General features: G+C 39.8%; 1 protein-coding gene across 10 annotated transcripts in view; it reads left to right on the top strand.

Annotated features, from left to right (window-relative positions):
• Window positions 1–7,310, top strand: part of TBC1D4 (TBC1 domain family member 4) — a 247,786-nt gene that overhangs the window by 40,683 nt on the left and 199,793 nt on the right. The window lies entirely within an intron of this gene.

Genomic DNA, 7,310 nt, shown 5'->3' with positions numbered 1-7,310 from the left:
TGTTTCGGAGCCTGGCTTAGAGAGAAGTTACTAGACGTTGTCAGATTGTTAGCAAAATACGAATCTGCCTTTAGATTTTGAGTGGAAAGAAGACTTTTTTTTTGCGCAGTTTTTTCGACACTAGATGGAGACAGAATCAGTACCTACCTGGGTGATTTAAAAATCAGTGTTGTAGAAGAGGTGAACATCTCTTTTCTAATATTTCTCCAGAGGTTACTAAATCAAGGGGCCTGTTACCAAACAGTGCTTTTACTTCCTTAAAAAAAACGGACACAGTCCTTTTTCGTCTGGAGAGAGGTATCTAAACAATCTTTACTACAGTGATTGTGTCTTGAAAAACAGCACCTCCCCCTTTTAAAAAAAAAGTGTAAGGAGTTTACCATATCAAAAGCCCCCCAGATGCTGTTATTTATAATCGTTACTGAATGTTTGGGCAAAGTACTTTAAATTCTTTGGGAAAATAGTGTTGTCTAAATATAACTAAAGTCTCAGTTGTACTATGTGGCGGGTTTCTTTAGCAGCTGGGACATTAATAGTCAGATGAGAAAAACTTCCTATAAATAAGGCTTTAATTTTTGAAAATTCGTATATTCCAGTATCTGTAATTGAAAGACTGTCCAATAGTTTTTCACAAAAAGGCCTGTAGGTGAGCTGAAGAAAATAAAGCTCATTGTCTTAGATTCCATCAGTTACTTTGTAAACTAGTTTAGTATCCTAAGGGCTCAGAACTTACAATATTTTATGTTACCGCTGTTATGTTATGGTAAAATACCTTATCACAGATGATCTCAGGATTCTAACCGTGATTAAAATGAATTTCATTTTATGCCTATTTGTTAAAAATTTATTTTTAGCTTTCACCTAGGTTGAAATTGGAGTGCAGCATGTTCTTTATTCTGAACGTCATCACCATCTTTATTGTATTAAGATTTTTGGGTTCTGGCAGTAAGGTGGAAGTGGTTGCATTTTTCCAGGACTTTAAGGAATGTTTTATGATTCTTGGTGGTTATTTTCTTCAGATCGGATGCATGACACATCATTGCTAATTTCATTGATGGTCAAAGTTTGTCTATGGGTTATGGCACCTTAAATTCTCAACAGTGGCTGTTGAGTCTTCCCTGGACTCATTGGAAGGTCAGTTAAAATATCCCATTTTATTTACCTTCATTTTGTATTTCGATATTAGAGGCTGGATGTGCTCTTTACAAATACTAATATGCTTAGGCTTATTTCCCCCTTTTGGTCCTGTAGGAGCAGTGGAAGCCATATGGCTTTTTGATAAAAGAAAAAACAAACTTTTCCTGTTTATTGCCATTTCCCAGTTGAGTCTTTGATCTAAAGATATAGATTCCTATTTGCTCCAAACCTAGAGAGCCCCTGGCAGAGGATCGTTAATTTGAAAGGCCAGATGTCATCTACCTAAAGATTATCTCCAGCTATAAATCAGGGGTTGCAAACTCAAACAGCGGGGAAGAAGGTTGAGTGAGGGCCATAGAGAACTAGATAGAGAGGTCCTTTCTCAAGCTGCTGCTAGCTCCAACTGGAAATTACAATCAGAATATAAGCCCAGTGTTGCCGGAGCTTAGAATTTCTCAAGAGAAGACGGAAATCTGGATTTTTATGTATGAGTCCACATTTTAAAGTATCAGCAAATATTTTAAACGTATAAGAATCTTATCTGGGCTAAACAAAACACATCTGAAGGTTGGCTTCAGAGATCTAAGGGCTGCCACGTTTGATCTTGGGCATAAATATTTGTTGAGTGGACAAGTGCAGTCATTAGATACTGAGTGCTGTTTGTCACATTTCCTGTTGAAATAGTGGGGAGAGTTAGGATAATTTGGGGGAAAAATTTAAGGGTAAAACTCCCAGAAGTGATGATTCTGCTATTGAACTTGTTAGAGGGATGAATTCATCACATTATTACCATCCAGCAGTATGCCTAATATTCTGGATTGTTCTGAGCACCTTTGAAATGAGAAGGAAGAAGACCTGCTATTTGCTTTGCTGCTGAGTTCTACATTTGAAGTAGAGAATTTTTTAGTTGGACTTGAAGATTAATGTTAAGTCTCCTAAGTATTTTCTACAGTCACTGAACAAAATATGGAAGGTAGCCTGGAGCAGAAAGGCCTGAAAACATCCGCAAGTAAACTTGCCTCTGCTTTGTCTGTCATGCCTGTCCCTTTTCTGAAATAGGCCTGTCTGTAGGATGACCATATAATTTATTGTTTAATCCAGGACAATTTTTATTAAGAAAGGGGGGCATCATTAAAATGACACAAGCATAACAAGTATAAAACTGGACTGGTTAGGGCAAACAGGGACATGGGTGACCATAGATAATTGGCAAAGTTTGTGTTTCTGCCAAGCCACTGAGATGGAGGATTGTGGTTTCTATATATAAAACGATAATGTCTTGCAGCATATCTACTCACACATCTTTTTTGGGGGGGAGTGTGTGTGGATCTACATGTGACCTCAGAGATGGGAGCACTGCGCGCGGGTAGCTTGGGTCTGTTGTGGGGGGTTGCCATAGTGATGTGCCCTGTGGCTCGACACCTTCCGGTCAGAGTCAACCTAAGGATGCTTAACCTGAGTCAGCCTGAAGGAGTCCTCAGCCAGAATGGTCTGATACAGAGCTATTTCTGCCAGGTGCAAGGAGGGCTATGGGTTGGGAGCAAATGAACCAGTTTCGGATCAAATATATGCCAATACAGATTGGTTCCCATTTATTCAAGATGTGTAGTTTTGCATAGGAGGAATGTCAGACTTAGCACATTTCAGCCAAAGTTGGATATTTGAACTAGTAAAAGTGCTTAACTGTACATAACTTAAAAAACAAATCACACTGGCATAAATTGAGTTGTAAACTTAAAACTGGCTGGAGATCCAAGAATATCTGATTCTCTACCTAACATCTTGGGAAGGTCACTAATATTCCTCAAATACTTACCTTTACCTACGTTCAGAAAGAGGCTATGTGTATATATATATATATATATATATATATATATATATATATATATGTAACATTATCTCCATTTCCCCATTAAAAAGCAGAACTTGTTTTATGTTATATATATTTTTATCATATTAAAAACAAGAATTGTTAGTGTTTATAACTATTGTTAGAGAATGAAGGTGTTATCATTTCCATTAGACAACAGCATATACTTCATAATTATAGAATGAGTAGTGCTAATAAAAGACAAAAACATGATTGCTATAATTTTCATTGATTTTGTTTATGTATATATTTCTTGAAGCTCAAAAGAATGTACTTTCAAAGAGATTTTACAAACTGTGTTCTTAAAATTAAGAAATGAACTTGACACCAGTTTTTTTAGCACTAAGTTCTCTAAGTGTGTTTTTTTTTGTTTGTTTCTGTTGAAGTATTTAGTATTTTCTGAGCTTTACTCAGGTAACCAATTTTCAACTTAATTTTCAGTGATATACTTCAAAAAGGTCATTTTCAGTTCTTCCTCAGAATTAAGGGTCAGTGGCTCTGGGAGTATGCTAGCAAGGAAACCAGAGAAATAGAAATCTGGAAATATTCACACTTCTCTGTTTGCTTTCTGAGTACTTTGTGCTATTCTGGGTAGATCTCTCCTCATGTTTGCTGTAGTCATTGTTTTTTCTTTTTTTAATATTTGGTTGCATTGGGTCTTTGTTGCTGCACGTGCGCTTTCTCTAGTTGCGGTGAGCAGGGGCTGCTCTTCGTTGAGGTGCGGGGGCTTCTCATTGTGGTGGCTTCTCTTGTTGTGGAGTGCGGGCTCTAGGTGCGCGGGCTTCAGAAGTTGTGGCTCGCGGGCTCTAGAGCGCAGGCTCAGTAGTTATGGTGCACGGACTTAGTTGCTCCGCGGCTTGTGGGATCTTCCCAGACAAGGGCTCGAACCTGTGTCGCCTACATTGTCAAGTGGGTTCTTAACCACTGCGCCACCAGGGAAGCCCCTCTCTCCCCTTCTGATTTGAGGTGGATTAATTTGCCCTGGCTCTGTGGTAGAATCTTCACTACAATATCTGGAGGAAAGGTAAAAATGTATGCCCAGAGCCTCCCACCTGTGAAGGGAATGTTATAATGAAGATGTGGTTGTTCAGTATCAGGGCTCATTTATCATAAGCCAGAGGTTCTCACACTTGAGTGTGTGTCAGAATCACCTGGTCGGCTTGTTAGAGCAGAGTGGTGGACCCCACCCTCAGTTTTTTTTTTTTTTTTTTTTTTTGTGGTACGCGGGCCTCTCACTGTTGTGGCCTCTCGCATTGCGGAGCGCAGGCTCCGGACGCACAGGCTCAGCGGCCATGGCTCACGGGCCCAGCCGCTCTGCAGCATGTGGGATCTTCCCGGACCGGGGCACGAACCCGTGTCCCCTGCATCGGCAGGCGGACTCTCAACCACTGCGCCACCAGGGAAGCCCCACCCTCAGTTTTTGATGATGTCAAGTTCCCTGATGATGTTCAGACTACTGGCCTGGGGACCACAGTTTGAGAGCTGCCCTCCGTGATTTTGTTCATCTGGTTGGGTATATGACCACTTCTGTTCCCCTGTTTTTTTGCGGTACGCGGGCCTCTCACTGTTGTGGCCTCCCCGGTTGCGGAGCACAGGCTCCGGACGCGCAGGCTCAGCGGCCACGGCTCACGGGCCCAGCCGCTCCGCGGCACGTGGGATCCTCCCGGACCGGGGCACGAACCCGTGTCCCCTGCATCGGCAGGCGGACTCTCAACCACTGCGCCACCAGGGAAGCCCTTCCCTGGTTATTTTTGTAGTCGTTTTCAGACTTGAAAGTTCAGGGTGAGTATGAGGAGGAGGAATACGTGACTACAGAAGATTTTTAAGAAATTCGTCATTTTCTAGCTTAATAACTTTGCATATCTTCTTCTCTAGATAGACATTATTCTGCCAGGCGTGATAAGACTAGCCATATGTTGAATGAAAACTTTACCTTTCAAGCCAAAGTTTTAAGTGCTGCAGAAGGAATAAACAATTTTTAGGGAATATATTCTAATGTTGGGCTTCCCTGGTGGCGCAGTGGTTGAGAATCTGCCTGCCAATGCAGGGGACATGGGTTTGATTCCTGTTCTAGGAAGACCCCACATGCCGTGGAGCTACTAAGCCCCTGCGCCACAACTACTGAACATCATCAGGGAACCTGACATCATCAAAAACTGAGGGTGGAGTGCACCAGTCTGTTCTAACAAGCCAACCACGTGATTCTGACACATTTACAGATGAGAAAACTGAGGTAAAGAAAGGTTAAATAGTTCCCCAACGATACAAGCCTTGTAATGATAGAAGCTGATTCCAGTCTGGGTAGATAGTTGTCTTATCTGCTGCTCTGGAATGCAGTTGTTGAAAAATTAACTTTTAGTTGTTAGTATTATGAAGTTTTATACTGTCACTTTTTCCCATTCTTTTTTAAAGATAGTTGTTTTATTTTGTTTTCCAGTTTTATTGAGGTATAATTAACAAGCAAAAATTGTAGGGACTTGCCTGGTGGTGCAGTGGTTAAGAATCTGCCTGCCAATGCAAGGGACATGGGTTCGAGCCCTGGTCTGGGAAGATCCCACATGCCACGGAGCAACTGGGCCAGTGAGCCACAACTACTGAGCCTGCGCTCTAGAACCCGCAAGCCACAACTGCTGAGCCCACGTGCCACAACTACTGAAGCCCGTTGCCTAGAGCCCATGCTCTGCAACGAGAGAAGCCACCGCAATGAGAAGCCTGTGCACCGCAACGAAGGGTAGCCCCCGCTCACCGCAACTAGAGAAAGCCCGCACGCAGCAACGAAGACCCAATGCAGCCAAAAATAAAATAAATAAATAAATTTATTTTAAAAAATTGTATATATTTAAAGCTACAATGTGGTGTTTTGATATATGTATCAAATGAAAGGGTTACCACAATCAAGCTAATTAACATATCTATCAACTCACATGGTTATCGTTTTGTCTGTGTGTGGTGAGAAAACTTAAGATCTACTCTTGTAGCAAATTTCAGGTATACAATATAGTATTATTAACTATAGTCACCATGCTCTCTGTATATTAGATCTTCAAAACTTTCTCATCCTGCATAACTGAAAGTTGGTACCCTTGACCAACACCTCCCCATGTCTCCCATCCCCCATTCCCTGGCAACCACTATTCTACTCTCTGCATTTATGAGCTTGACTTTTTTGATTCTGTATATAAGTGAGATCATGCAGTATTTGTCCACTTCCCCCACTTTTATATTAAAAATCTCCACAGTTAAATATGCTCATTAAATTTGTAAAATAATAATGAAATGCTGAATGCATGCTTGGATATAGTTTTGCCAGTGTATATTTTTGTTTTAATGGAAAGTAAAAAGTCTGTATGATTTGTTAGGCTGGTGTAGCTGAACTATGCTGTGTCTTTTATGTAGTGTCCTTAGGAGTGGCAGGGAAGTAAGCTATGACAGTCTGTTTGCAACCTTTATAACTCCTTTAGAATAAAAAATCTTTAGGGTATGTATTTAAGAACAGGTACAACCATGCATTTGAATATATTTTATTGACTCATAAAGGATACAAATAAAGTGTAACAGAGCACAAAGTATAAATTATAAACTGTATTATAATATAAAAGTAAATAATTATAAAGTATAAAATTATACTATAAAAATAATGCATCTTACCATCATTATAAAACATACAATAAAGCAAGACATATTGGCACCAAGTTGTGCTATTTTAATTACCTTGGGTCAAAGGGAAAAGAATATGTAAATTTTTAAGGTTAGATAAAGCCCAGTGACCTAATGGGCTGATGTATGGTTTTGTAAGAGTTCAAGTAGAGAAAAATGGTTCATAAAAAAGCAATTTTGGGGTCCACAGTAACATTAGCATGCTGAACCTATGCTGTAGCATTCAGTGCTGTAGGCATGTGCTTTGAAAAATAACATCTTTGATCCCATTGAATTTAGCTTGTTAGTATAATTGTTACTAGTTTTATGCTTGTGTTTGTGGGTATTTTGTAAATTGGTTTTGGTTTTAAAGCTTTTTAGATTTTACCTCCTCACCTCCCCCTTTCTTTGTTCTGTAAAATGAACTAGCACCCAGACCCCGGTAAGATGGTTCTCTAGGACACTAGTCCATCATCTTCTCAGACTCTTGACTTTCTGAATAAAGTGGCTATAATTCGCTGCAAAAAAAAAAAAATAAAAAGAAAGAAAAAAGCTTTTGAAAAGCTAGAGCTGTAAGCATCTAAAGTTTATATCTAGATTTTTGTGAACATATTTAAATAAAGTAACAGTAAAATAATTATGTTAACACCTTATTTACCTTTAAAAG

Source organism: Kogia breviceps, chromosome 16 (assembly GCF_026419965.1).
Source record: "Kogia breviceps isolate mKogBre1 chromosome 16, mKogBre1 haplotype 1, whole genome shotgun sequence".
Classification (NCBI taxonomy): domain Eukaryota; kingdom Metazoa; phylum Chordata; class Mammalia; order Artiodactyla; family Physeteridae; genus Kogia; species Kogia breviceps.
Note: the sequence above shows the minus strand (reverse complement) of the source record. Positions and strands in the feature narration are given on the sequence as shown.